The following is a 14266-nucleotide window of genomic DNA, read 5'->3' on the forward strand; positions in this document are numbered from 1 at the left end:
CACGCGGCAGGTAGGCAGCGCTGGGATTCCACCGGTAATTGCTGAATGAGTAGGTGGGAGAGGGGGAGAGGAAGGGGGAGAGGAAGGCGGGAAAGAGGGAGGGGAGTCCGTGCGAGACCAGGAGCTGAGAGAAAGAGGCAGGACGCCCGACCAGGTGGGAGGAGGGCCCCCCCCCCCCCCCCCCCCCGCAGACCCGCAGACCTTCCCGAACCCGGCCTCCGCCCTCGGCCCCGCCTCTCGCCTCCGAACTCGGGGAAGCGGGTGGGGCCACGCCAGAGGCCGGTGTGAAAAGCCCACACACATGCGGTTCCAGCTCCGTGACTCCCGGAAAAGGCAGAGCTACAGAGACGGGGTCGGGATGCGGCTGCCCGGGGCGGGGGGCACATAGTGCGCAGAGGGGCTTCAGGTCACCGTGGCGGATGCACTCGTTATGAATTTGTCCAAACCCACGGAATGCGCAACACCAGGAGTGAGCCCTGACGTGAACCGTGGGCTTGGGGTGCCACTGGCGTGTGAGCGCAGGCTCATCGGTTGCGGCGCATGTCCCCCCAGGGGGTGCGTGTGGGCACCTGTGCACGTCGGGGGCAGGGGCGTAGGCGGGAAACCTCTGTGCCCTTCTCTCCGCTTTTCTGTGAACCCAAAGCTCTCTTTTCAAACATGCATCCTCCTGGTTTAAAAACAAGCACGGATCAGCCCAAAATCAGGACTTCCAGAAGCTGGTAGAACGCACTTCCGATGGCTCCGCCGGCCGGCTCTGCTCAGACGGGGTCCTCGCTGACTTCGGGGCCACGGCCCACCCCCCAGACGTCCCCACATTGACATCGACCACAAACAAGTGCCCCTGATAAGCCTCGGGGGTCCTGTCCCCCCGCCGCCCCCGGATCTGACCCTGTCTTGGTGCCCACCGCCCCCCACCCGCCTTCGTCTGTGCACCTCACACACAGACAGCGGGGCTCCGACCGACCCCACAGACCGGAGAGCAGCTGGCGGCGGCCGCGCCTCTGTCCCCCTCCCGGCTCGGCCAGGCTGAGGGCGGCTAACAAACGCCCTGTGGGTGAGCGGGCGGTGGAGGGGGGGGCGGGGACGCGGGATCACGGGGCCGGTGCGCGGTGCAGGCCGCGGCAGGGTTAGAACCACGAGGTGTGGCTCGCGGCCGGGCCCCCGACCCCGACCGCTATGGACGGCGGACGCCCCTCCCTCGGCTCTGGGACAGGCCCTTCCGTGTCACACGCAGCACATGTGACAGACGTTCTCTAGGGCTCCCGCTGCTCCGAAGTTCTCTAACTCACGAGCAGCAAAGACGCCGAATAGCCGAAAGTTTTCTTCCAGCTCAGTGGGTTTCGACGCGTCCTGTTCCGGCAGGGTGCAGGGCAGTGCAGCCGCCGCGGATTCCAGGAAGAACGGATTCCACGGCGCCTGCCTGCGTAAGAGCTCCGGGGCCAGGAGGTTCCCGAGCCGCGCGACTCGCCGCAGGGGCCTGTCCCGATGATCAAAGCGCCCGTGGCCTCAGGACCCAGACGCGGGATTTCCCCAGGACCCAGAGCAGCGCTGTCCCCACTTAGCGGAAAAACACGGGGGATGCAGCCTGTCATTCCATTTCCAGGAAGCCTGCCGTTTGCCACAAGCCCGCGGGCGACCCCGGGCCGGGCTCCCCGGGGGCGGGGGAGGCTGGAGGGTGCCCTGGGCTCCTTCCCAGCGGGGCCCGCAGGGGCCGCGCGGGCTCCGGCTCCTGGAGCCGCCGGTGGGGGCGGCAGCCGCCCGCGGCGGGGGCACACATAGCCGGCGGACAGCTGAGCGCTGCCCAGCTCAGAGCACCCGCAGGGAAGGTGCCTGCCCGCGCCAGGAGGTGTCACCGACCGAGGGCCGGGGCGGGGGGGCGGGGGAGGGGGACGGCGGAAGCTGGGAGATGTTCTAGGGACCCAAGGAGGGAGGGGAAGGCAGGGAGGGGCGCACGTGGCTCGTCCCAGGCCAGCCGGGCACCCACGGAGAGGAGACAGACCCGCGCTCTCGGTCAGCGGCAGTGGGTCCCCCCCACCCGCCCCGCCTTCCAGATGGGGCGGGGACGGGCCCCCTGGGGAAATTAAACCAGCCGTTCTGCTAAATCTGCAAGAGAACAGGCAGTTAAAAGTACCTTGTCTCAAGGGCGGGTCAAGGCTGAGCCACGTGGTGAGCTGCTGGGGACCCCCGGGTGGGCGCGCCTGGCTCGCCTGGGGCCCGGGCTGTGGTGGGTGGCGGGTCGCGGCCCTCGGTGGGAAGGGGGACATACCCAGTTTCTTCACAGTGAAGACCCTTGGTTTAAAAATAAGCCAAAGTGATCGAATCACCCCACTAAAGAAATAATGATTAGCAAGCCCTTATTTTCCCAGGATCAAGGTCTGTTGTAACTCTTGAAAGTGCACATTCCCGCCTTTTGAGACCCTGTCTGAGGCCTGCGGTCCTGAGGACGTTGCAGAGGGGCGAGTCCCGTGAGTCACCCGCTTCGCCGGCCCTTCCAGTCCCAGCCAGCAACCCGGACAGAAGCCCCGGGGCTCGGCCGATTAGAACCTTGACGGGGTCAGAGCTCGGGGGGACGGTGGGGGGGGCGGCTCCGTCTCGCTCCCATTCCCTCTGACAATCGCTTCTCTTTCTCCGTTCCCTGGGTTCGTCCCTGCTCCTCCTCCTCCTGCATCGGCTGCCACCGGCTTCCGGCGCGGTCCCGGCGGCTGAGAGACGCCGGAGGCCGAGGGGGTCGCTTCTGCGCCTGCCAGTGACACCCTTTGAAGTGACCGTCCGCTGCTGTAAAGGCTCTGAAGGTTGTCTCAAAGCGTGTGCCGTTCTCCTGTCCCCCCGTTTTTTCGTGGGTTCATTTTCACTCTGACGCCGCGCATTTGTGCAGTTGTGATCATTAAGTCTGATACTATAATTAGCATGACTTGTGTGATCATGCAATTAGAACGTGCAATTGCATAATTGCTCCAGGATGTGAGTATCCTCCTGAAATGCCAGGAAGAGACATCCTGTTTGCTCGAGTCGGTTCGTACAGTTCAGCATCACGTATATTCTTTCCCGGGAGGAAATTCAAATAGTATTTGAATCAGTCATTTTCACGAGGCATGGGAAATAAAAGCTTTATTTTCTCTTGTTTTAATATCTTTTCTAAACAAAGTACAAGGTAAGAAACTTGGGTGTGTATCAAAATTTCCAATTTAACTGATTTTCTTTTGAGTTGGGTTGAGTCACATTTGTCACGCAGCGTGTGGGGTCCTGGGGCCGGGAGCCCAGGAGGACCAGGAGCCCTCAGAACACAGAGCAGCTCCCGCACACCCTCTGCGGGGCTCTGCGGGTGCTGGGTGGGGACAGGGGCCCGGCAAGTGCGGCCGGGCTCCCACGGAGCCGTGCAGCTCCCCCGCCCAGCTCCGGGGGGGCAGTCCTCCCCCTCCGCCCCTCCCCACCTCATGTGTCTCAGCCTCCTGTTTGTCGGACACTCTCCTAGGAGCTCAGAGCTCCGCAGCGAGCGCCTCGCACTTGTGACACTTGTGCGTTCATTGGAGAGACGTGGCAGATAGGTAGGTAGGTAGGTAGGTAGAGATGGTAGAATACAAATAGATCATAGATAGAAAGAATGTAGATAGATGATAGATAGTTAGAAAGAGAGAGAAAGGAAGGAAGGAAGGAAGGAAGGAAGGAAGGAAGGAAGGAAGGAAGGAAGGAAGGGAGAATACAGGTAGATGATAGGTAGATATATAGGTAGAATGCAGATAGATAAAATACAGATAGATGGTAGATAAAATGCAGAGAGATGATAGATGATAGATCGATAGATAGATAGACAGACAGATAGAATGCAGAGAGATGGCAGACAGACAGACACAGTGAGCAGTCCAGGCACGTGGTGTGACTCCCCGCAGCGACCCGCGCGGTAAGGCCGTGCACGGGCCAGGAGGGAGGCTGCACGGTGCGGCAGGCAGAAGAGATGTTAGCAAAGCAACTGAAACAGGTTAAATACCCAGGGAGGCCGGGCCTCTGAGAGCACCACTCCATGAAAATGGAGGACACAGTGAAAGAAACCAGCTCTGACACGCATCGGATCCAAAGCAAGATGCCCCACGCGGCCCCCGCCCCACCGCGCGGCCCTGGGCGTGCGGCCAGGAGCCGCCGCGAGGTGCCCCGGGGCCCGGAGCATGCGCGGAACTGCCGGCCCGAAGGGGCCCCCGGGTGTCCCTGACCCGGCGCCAGACCCCATGGGCCGGCTCCCCGGGGCTCAGCTCAGACCGCACTGCCTCATGGGTCGTGATAAGAACTGATCACGCCAGCGTCCGTCACACACTTGAACACAAAGCACCTGGCATGGAGACAGGGCTCTGTGAGTGTCCCGGCGTCTTCTCAGTGTGGGAAAGAATGTCGGAAAGGGCCTTCCTTTGAGGGTGAGTTTTTAGAAGAACAAAAAATAAGTCAAGAAAATATCCCGTATGATAGTTAATGGTGGCTATGTGTCATTACAAGAGTGGATCCACGTCATTACATTTGCTCAAATGCAGAGGATGCCCAGCACCCAGAGTGAACCCTAACATGAACTAGGGGCTTTGAGCGGGAACGTTGTGTCACCGTGGGTTCACCAACTCTAACAAATGCACCGTCTGGTGGGGGAGGCTCGGGGGCGGGTATACGGGAAATCCTGTATCTTCTTCATGATTGTGCTGTGAACCTAAAACTACCCTAAAAAATGAAGTTTAAATAAAGCATGTCAAAGTCACCTTTGCTGAACAGTTACAGTACCCAAGCCAGAATATACTGCTTAAAATTAAGGAAAAGTAAGGTGAGAGAGTGTGTGTGTGTGTGTGTGTGTGTGTGAGAGAGAGAGAGAGAAGGCGGGAGTCCGGCTCTGTCGGGGGAGGGGCGGGGCGTCTCCCCGAGTGCTCTGCCCTTGGCTCTCACACTCCCATGCTCTGGAGCGACCTGCACCAGCTTGTGTGTCGCCTGCCTCCGCGGTACGCGTCGACGCTGAATGTCCTAGGTCAGCTTTCGGCTCTGCAGCCTCAACTACAAAGTCACCTGTGCCGGTAACTCACGGTAGCAACTGTATTTGTGTGCACACTTGCCTTCATGGTTCGGTAAAACACCTCTAACATTTGCAGCTTATTAAAGGGCTTCGGTCTCCAGGGACGTTCTGGGGAGTGGGGGAAACTAAACCTGCCACATAGTTTTAAGAAAACAATGTCTATAATTTAGGCACCAGGATCTCCGTACGGTGACTCATTTCTGCTGCCACTATATTCTTATCATCGGAGTTAAAACTCAGTATTACTTTGCAAACACTGTCAGATACCGAAAAAGCCAACGTGAGCTGCTGGAAGTGGAAAACCCCAAGGGGGGCGTGGGAGCACCCCCAAAACTGTGGGGCCTTGCTCCCCACAGACAGCTCGGCAGCCGCCACTCAGACCCTTTCGTGGCACTTACTATGGAATTCCTGCGGGCCTGGCGCGCGGTTTTCAGAGGGGGCGGGGGGGAGCCCCCAGGAAAGGGCGGCAGGGAGAGCAGGCGGGTCGGCAGGGCGCTCGGGGGCGGGGGCGGGGGTCGCGCAGAGCCAGCGGGGAGCAACGCCGGGCAGGCGGCCAGGCCATCTCCTGCATTTGCAAACTCAGTGACATGCTTCTAAATAATGCACAGGTAAGAGAGGCGTCTCAAGGGAAATTTAAAAATGGTTTGAAGCAAATAAAAATAACACAAAATTCTCAAAGCTTCTAGACTGCAGCAAAAGCTGGGCTTAGAGGAAAATTAATAGCATTAAGTATGTCTATTAAGGGGAAAAGCTCAAAATCAATAAATAAGTATCCATGTCAGCTAACGTAGAGAAAGCAAAGCAGTTTAATTCTTTTTTTTTTTTCAATTTGATCACCACACCACTAATTCCTTTTTTCTTTTTTTAATGATTTCATTTATTTATTTTTAGAGAGGGGAAGGGAGGGAGAAAGGGAGAGAAACATCAACGTGTGGTTGCCTCTCACGCGCCCTCTACTGGGGACCTGGCCCGGAACCCAGGCCTGTGCCCTGACTGGGGACTGAACTGGCGACCCTTTGGTACTCAGTCCGGCGCTCAATCCACTGAGCCACACCAGCCAGGGCAAAAAGCAGTTTAATTCTAAAGTAAGCAAAAGAAAAAAGTCATAAATAGATGAGCATTGGTCAATGAAATACTGCACAGGAAAAACAGCGAACAAAACTGAACGCTGGTTCTTCAAAAAGAAAAATCAATAAAATGTATAACTTAAGCCAAACTAACCAAGAAAATTGAGAGAAAACATGACTTACCAAAAGCAGAAATGATAGAGGGGTCATCGGTCATGATTATATAGACATTAAAAGAATAATAAAGAAATACTATGTGCAACTCCACATCTTCAAATTTGATAACCTGGATGAAAGGGGCCAGCTGGGTGACAGACGCAGCCAGAGACAGGTGACCTGGGCGGGTGAACCACCGCTGCCGAAATCCCCAGGGAGTCACACCAAACGCTGAAGGAGAGGTTACGTCACTTCTCCGTTCTCCTCCAGGAAAGAAAAGCAAAGGGAATAGTTCAGAGCTCAGCCTACGCAGCCGGCATTCCCTGGATACCAAAACCTGGTACAGACAGCAGAAGAAAAATCACAGACCAAGCTCTCTTATGAATAAAGATGCGAAAGCCTCAAGAAAATACCGGCAAGTCAAATCCAGCAGTGTATAAAAGAGTTACACACCGACGCCAAGCGCGCCGACCCCAGGCAGGCCAGATGCGACTGACCTTGGAAAATACACCATTGTCATTCCCCTGTCAACAGGTTAGAGAAGGAAGACCATGTGACCAGGCAGCGACAAATGTGGCAAAAGCACTCAACCAAAATCCAGTAGTCGTTCGGGGCAACACGTCTCAGCAAAAACCCAGGGGAACTCTGCCAACTTGTCTCACCACCTACAAAAAAAGTGCACTTGGCATCGTGCGCAGTGGAGGGAAGCCGTGCGTCCCCCGCAGCCTGGGGAGAGGGCAAGGCCGCCCCCCAGCGCCGCCCAGCACCACGCGGGGAGCCCAGCTGCGCGAGGAGAAGGCAGCGAAAACAGACAATAAACCACGAAACTACGACCGAGGGGCTCCTCTCAGCAACGCGTTGCCCTGTCATTGAAAATCTAGTCGTGGGACTGATGACATTAATAGATTCATATTGGAATAAATGACAAGACATGATCACCCACATAATTATCCCAATAGGTGCAATGAAATAATTCAATAAAATTCAATATGCATTCAAGCAAACCAGGAATAACCGAACAGAGGATGTGTTTTTAAACTTGCTTCAAAGAGAAGTCAACAGTAAAATGTTTAAAACATTTCCTTTAAGAATAAGGTAAGAATCCCCACTTTCAGAAAATAGTATGTTGTAACACATAAAATTCCTAATAAATCCCAGGGAAATACCCAAGTTTGAGGACAGGAAAGCTTGACGGTGCAAACTTGTAAATTCTCCTTGATTCGTCTCTTTTCGGAGCTGTGTCTGCCAACGTCCCACTGGACTTCTGAAGACCTCGGGAAGCCCATCATCAGCCGTTTACGGAAACAACGAAGGCTCGTCAATCGCTACACTTTCACAGAGGCGAAGAGCGAGGGCCGCACCGGCGAGCGAGGAGGCCGCGCCCTGCCAGACACCCGCAGGGTGAGCCTGTAAAGTCCGAGAGGCTGGGAGCCCGAGGCCGGGAAGAATCGTGGCCAATCACACAGCAGCACGTCCAGGATCAGACTCACGACTGTGTTAAAGCTCAATGTGATGGAGCCCAACGGCAGACCACGGGGAAGGGAGCAACCCCAGGGCGCCAACACACAAGGAAGCGCAACGCATACCAGCTCCTACCACCTCGGGTCACAGGCAGAGACCCGCCCGGGGCGAGGAGCACGCTCACTGCGCCGTCATCCCACACCCCGGGGCAGGGCGGCTGGAGGGAGAGCTTCGTGAGCCTGGGACGGGGCACAGCCCTGTCCCCGCAGCCCAGCGTCCTCGGCACCCCTCCCCCGGTTTCTCGGGCTCCGTGGACCGGTGGGAGGAACCGTGGTTCCGGGAAAAGCAGGCAAACCTGCATGGACGGGCGCATGAACCACGGAGGATTAATTGCCTGGAGACAAAAACAGAGTCTTCAGTCCACGGTGCTTTCAAATAATCGCAGTCACCAAGAAAGCAGCTGCAAGCAACCAGCTGCCGGAGACAAACAACCACAAGAACGTGCCTGCGCCGCTCCCGCCCGCCGAGCGCAGGCAGGAAGGAAGAGGACGAGGACGTTGGCCTCCCGAGCCGCCCCGGCCCTGTGACCTCGATCGCTCTCCGCTCTCCTTCGGCCTTGGCTTCGATCCTGGTCTTCTCAAGACAGCCCCTCCGTCTGACGCTCCCCCGCGGACTAGTGGCTGCTGTTCTAAACTGTGCGGCGCAGAGTTTTTTAGCTTTCGACAGTTTTATCATATTTCAGACCTATGAATAGTTATTTTCGTTGTGTTGATGAGGACCCCACAAGTCCTGCTGTGAATGTGCCAACAAACGCACCCAGAAAGGGTGGTGCTGAGGGGGTTCTGTCTTGGAAACGGGGAGGGGGCTCAGAGGCAGCTCCCGGGGGGCAGGGGCAGACTGGCGCGGCCGAGGTGAGGACAGTGACGTGGGGAAACGAGCTGGCGCGAGTCTGAGGCCAAAGGGGGGATGTCAGACAAAGGCCGGGACCAGCTGCGCTCCGCACGCAGATGCGCTCTCTCACTGGGAGGCAGCTGCCTTTGCATCTTTCAAGGCTCTTCTTTGAGGGTTTAATAAGACACAGAAATGATGCATGGAAAACATGGGGTGCTACCTAAGTGTTGGCCCTGGTTATTCACAGCTAAGTGGGATGATACCTCCTCTCTCTTTCCATGTGTTGGAAAGTTCCATGTCTTTGTCCCTCGTCACTTGGCGTCCTATCAGCCACTGGCCTCGGCCTCAATAGTCACCCTACGTTCTGCCACGACTCGGAGGCCTGCGCTTCCGCACCGGTTCCTAAGTGTGTTACTGGCGCCCCGGGTGCCCTCCCGGATGCTGCTGTGCTGATCTGTTTATCAATATTCTGTCCGTGGGCCGGTACCAGGTGTCTCCTGGTAACTCAGCTTCAATGCTAATGACATGAGGGGACAGATTCCTTGTTCTCCGAAACCGCCTTGGATATTTGTGGCAGGTTGTGTTTATACGCGCGCGCACTCATGCGCCCGTCCCGAGTGCTGAGGACACTCCTCCCAGCCACAGGCGGGCGCACGTCTGTCCCCCTGACCTGGGCGGTCCAGGACTGACCGTGCCACGGCGGAGGGTGCGGACGAGGCCTTCGGGCTCCCGGAGCCAGACGTGGCAGGACGCGGCTCAGCCCGGCCGTCGGGCCCACGTGCTCTGCTGGGCAGGCCCACACCGCGGGCGGGCCCGGAGCCGCCCGAGCGATCGGATGAGGGCTGGGGGCCGCGGCTTGCGGACGGCCTGTCACACCGCCACGGTGACGAGGACAACGTTCTCGCACTCGGCTTTCATCAGCCCCCACGCTCCGGGAAACCGCCCTGGGGAAGGTGCCGCAGACCAGCCGGGCCCTGGATGTAAGCGCGGGCGCCGAGCCTTCCCTCCCACACCGACGCCCACGCCGGCTCCGTGCCCCACGTCTGCGGAAGGGCACACGCTGCCCCGCGGCACCACGGAGAGCGGCCGCATTACGCCATTGCCCCGGAGGACAGACATCTTGATGTCCCCGTGATTCCCCGGTTCCAGGAGGCGCTTTCATAGGCCCTTCTCGAATGGATCTGCCAATGCTTTATTTACGAATTCCTGTCCATATTCGTGAGCGATCAGTGTATAATTTTTCCTGCCCTCCGATTTTGACATCAAGGCTTGGGGAACATGTAAGAGGACTCCGTGGGCCTTCCTCCTCATCCGCGCTCACAAGGACTGGGTCCCCCGTGAAACCTCGGGCCTGGCGCGGGGGCAGGTCACTCGTCACAGGGTAAATTCAAACTTCCGAGCAACGTTAAAAGTCCCCCCCTGCCTGCGGCTCGGCTGACGGGCGGGCGTGTCGGGGCTCGGTGCTGCTCATCGCTGAGCCCCAGCCCTTCTCTCTGAGGCCGGGCGCAGCCGCACGGCTCCCTCAGACCAACGAAGCGGGAGCAGCTGTGCCGCTTCGGGCCAGGTGGACGCGTGTGAACGCACCACCCGCTGTTTCCCTGCCCTTGTGTCAGGGAACGTTCCGGAGTGGCTGCCCACCAAGAAGGCACAAACGCATGAGAAAGAAACACGTTTCAAAGGGCCGGGGAGGGGCGTTTGTCACGCAGCGTCATCCAGACGCTCCTGGCTGGGGCGCCAAGCGCCTTCCGAGAGCCAGGCACGTCCCGGGCTCAGGAGACTCGGCCGGCGGCACAGCCGCCAGTCAGGGCAGGCGCGCGGAAGAGCCGTCCCTGCTCGTCACAGAGGCACCCAGGCCCCCAGAAAGAAAGCTGGGAAGGGACGTGCCGGGAGGCTTGGCTGTGGGCGGCCGTGGCCAGGACGTCCAGGGGCACGGCCGGCAGAGAGAACGCGGCATCCTCGGTGTCACCTACACAGCCGACACCTTGTCCACGGAGGGGGCGCCGATGTGGGAGGGTGCCCCTGCCCCTGCCCCTGCCAGTCCCGCCTGCACCGAGGACCCCGGTGGCCCAGGGCCCGCAGGAGGGGACGCCGGTGCGAGGCGCGGCCCTCCCCGCGTTTCTCCCAGCGGACCGTCTGCTGTTCCCAGAGTGGACGGTCCTGGGCGCATACGCGCCATGACCGGAGCTGCTGCCGTGGGATGCGTCCACATGGCATGGCATCTGGCTCGTCGGGCCTGCGGGCCTGGGTCGGGGCCAGGACATGGGGACCGTGGGCGCCCACGAGACACATGGACACCGAGCAGAAAGCAGGGGGGCGGCAGCCGCCCACGCCCGCGCCCGCACCCGCGCCGGCCGTGCTGTGAGGTCAGCTGCCCCAGGGTCCCCGCTCCCGCACTGGTGCGCAGGGCGCGACTCCAGGCTCCGGGGTCTGCACCCCGACGTGCGCTCGGTGGAGCGGCAGTTAGACAACCAGCGTTTCACAGCCGGAAGAGAGATTTTTAAAATGCACAGTCCTTTCTATTTCTAATTACTGCACAACGTACACCCCAGAATGATGGGGAATTGATAAAATATGCAAATGAGCCAACAATTCATAGAGTGCATTAAAACTTCCATTTAAACTGTTAGTTAAGCTGTACACATTTGTAAACGTAAACATTAACCCTCAGGAAAAATATTTCCTGAACTGCGGCGTCATTGGAAACCCGCCATAAATCACGGCAGGACAGCGGTTACACAGGAGGCGCCCGAGGCTGTAGAGGGTGGGCCGGCACCGCGCACCCGCCCAGCTGCCCCAGCGGCTCCAGGCCCCTGGGACCGGCGTCCAGCCTCGCCTCCCAGGGGGCGGCTGAGCACCGCCTCCCTGGCTGGAAGGCCCTGCCCCACCGGCCGACGGGACCCAGCCTGCAGGCCAGCTCCCCTCCGCCGGCCCCGCGGGGCCCCTCGCGCAGCAGGCGCTTGCTGAGCTCAGCTGAGTGGGCAGAAATCAGGCTGATTTGAACCTCATGGAGCAGAAGCCGCAGACAGGAGGCACTGTCGAGCCTGTGACTCTCCATTCCAGCAGCCAAGGAAGGGCGCCCAGTTTCCTCCTCTCTGCCCCAGGCCCCGGCCCCCCCGGACCACAGGACGGGATGGAGCAGGGGTTTGGGGCTGGAACCGCCCACCGACGGGACAAACAAGCGGCCTGTCCTCACCGGCATCCCCTCCGGGGGGGGGTCTGGGCCGCGCCTGGCTGGGGGCCACCGGACGTCGGCTCTCAGCGCAGCCCCTCCCGACACCTCCTCCCTCCGGGGGGTCGGTGTGACCCAGCCGAGAGGGGACGGATCCGAACCCTCAGGCGGCCGCCACTGCCCAGGATTTTCACGTTTCTCCGAAGAATCGTGCCGGAATGTATGTCGGAAAAGCTGACTGTCATGTGAAATATATTTAAGTGGTTTTTATCTAACAATGAAAAACTCAAAACCCACTGACTGTTTTTACCTCATTTTGCTCATGACACCAAGAAGCTTAGAGCAAAACAGGGCGTTCAAAAGTAGAAATGCTCCCCGGCTGGTGTGGCTCAGCAGATCGAGCGCAGCCTGCGAACCAAAGGGTCGCTGGTTCGATTCCCCGTCAGGGCCCAGGCCTGGGTTGCAGGCCAGGTCCCCACTAGGGGGCACGTGAGAGGCAACCACACATGGACGTTTCTCTCCCTCTCTATCTCCTCCCTTCCCCCTCTCTAAAAATAGACAAACAAAACTTTTTTTAAAAACTGGAGCACCAGAACAATGGTGCTATATGTCCATGTGTTATAATAAATTCCACAGTTCCCTCCTATTATGTCAAAATACACAAACCAAACATATGTAACAAATTATATTGGGGAAACGCATTAGGATTTCGGATGGACAAAAGAAATGCTTTGGCACACATTGCAGGGGTGTCCAACGTTTTGGCATCTCTGGGCCACACTGGAAAAGGAAGAGTTGTCTGGAGCCACACGCTCAACACATTGCACCAGGCAATCACAAAAAAGTCTCCTCATGTTTTAAGTGAATGTCTGACTTTGTGTTGGGCCGCAGGCCGGCTCCCCGCAGGGCCAGTGAGTCAGCGATCTCTCACCAGAACCGCCTTCCTGCGCCTCCTCGGGCCTCTAATCACCTACCTGAGCCACCGATCAACCAAGGACGGGCGGAGGAGGGAGAAGGGAGGCCGGGCGCTGTGGCTCTGCGAGTGCGCACCGGGCGCCCCGGGACTGGGTGCAGCGTCCACATCCGGGGGCGGCGTGATGAGCCGGCTCCTGTGTCCCAGCTTCACAGATGAGACTCGCGTCACCAAGAGCGCAGAGCAGGCGACCCGGCCGACGCCACCCTAAGAAGCCGTGCGTGTCCACCCACGTCCTATGTGCTCCCCTCCCCGCCACCGAGGGGCCCCTGACTCAGAGGTCCTGGGGGCTCCGCGGCACTCTGAGGCCTCACTCTCCCACTTCCACAGCCCACTGGCGGCGAGAAACTGGGTCCCCGACACCGCGGCAGAGCCAGAGCGTGGGTTCTCCAGCCCAGGCCACACGCCGCCCCTCGGGGTCCCTGTCCCGTCCGGGAGAGAAACGAGAGCCCGCACCCCCAGGGGGGTCCAAGACATCGGCTTCGGGGCAACCTGTGTGATGCGTGTCTTCCTCCCCCTGAACGTGGCCAAATGTTCGATGTCACAGTCCTGGAAAAGCCTGGGGGACGCACTCAGCAGCATCTCCTCGCCCCCAGGGGCAGCCCCCACGCTGCCCCCTCCTCGGGGCACCAGCCTTGTGTGCTTCAGCAGGACAGCAGAGTTGAGGAAGCGAAAACCTCCCGGAGGAGGGGCTCCGTGAGCGTCCGCCCAGCCCCACGGAGCAGTTAAGCCTCAGCAGAAGTTGAAGGGGGTGCGACCCCGCCCTCTGCAGCCCCTGGAAGCCCGGCGCCGCCTCCACCTCGGGACAGATGACACGTGTCCAGTGACGACGGTGACGGATACTCGGCAGTGCACACGGTGCCGGCGTTCGTCCTGAGTCCATGTTAACGCAAGCCCTTGGCAATCGGCGCGCAGACGGTGAGCCCTCGCCCTCATCCCGCAGCGGCAGCCGTCTGGGGTCGCAGGCCCCCTGCTCCCCGCGGACGTGGGCGGGGCCTCACAAGCACCCCGCGGGCCGCTCTGCTCTCACACGCGCGGGCTCACCGGCACACCCGCCTCGGCCGCCCTAACCCACGACAGCGCCAGCCGCTCTCGGGAGACACGGGCTGCCCAGGAGGAGGCCGGGTGGCACCCAGGCTTCTGCGTTTCCACAGGCTGGACGGAGCCCCGCCGGGCGGTCGCATGAGGCTGCGGTCAGCACCCTCGGCGGGGCTGAGCGGCCAAGGCCGAGGGAGCCCCAGGCCCGCGGCATCGCCCGGATGAAGCAGCTGGGGGACACGGGGTCACTCAGCAGCTCCACGGGCCCAGCTTTCCCACCTGTCGCTGAGGGGCCTCCCCCGCACCCGGTGGGGCCGGCAGGAGAACTAGAGCGGGAAGGAGCCGCGGCCGGGCCCTGGCCCCGGGGAGGACTCCGTCGGTGTCTCTGCGGTCCTCGCTCCGTCTGAGGTGCATCTGACTCAGGAAACACACGCGCGGTCTCTTCTCACTTTAGAACAGACCCCGCGGTGTGG

This window comes from Pteronotus mesoamericanus, unplaced genomic scaffold (assembly GCF_021234165.1).
Source record: "Pteronotus mesoamericanus isolate MK-2021 breed Mesoamerican mustached bat unplaced genomic scaffold, CSHL_Meso_final contig_101, whole genome shotgun sequence".
Lineage (NCBI taxonomy): Eukaryota > Metazoa > Chordata > Mammalia > Chiroptera > Mormoopidae > Pteronotus > Pteronotus mesoamericanus.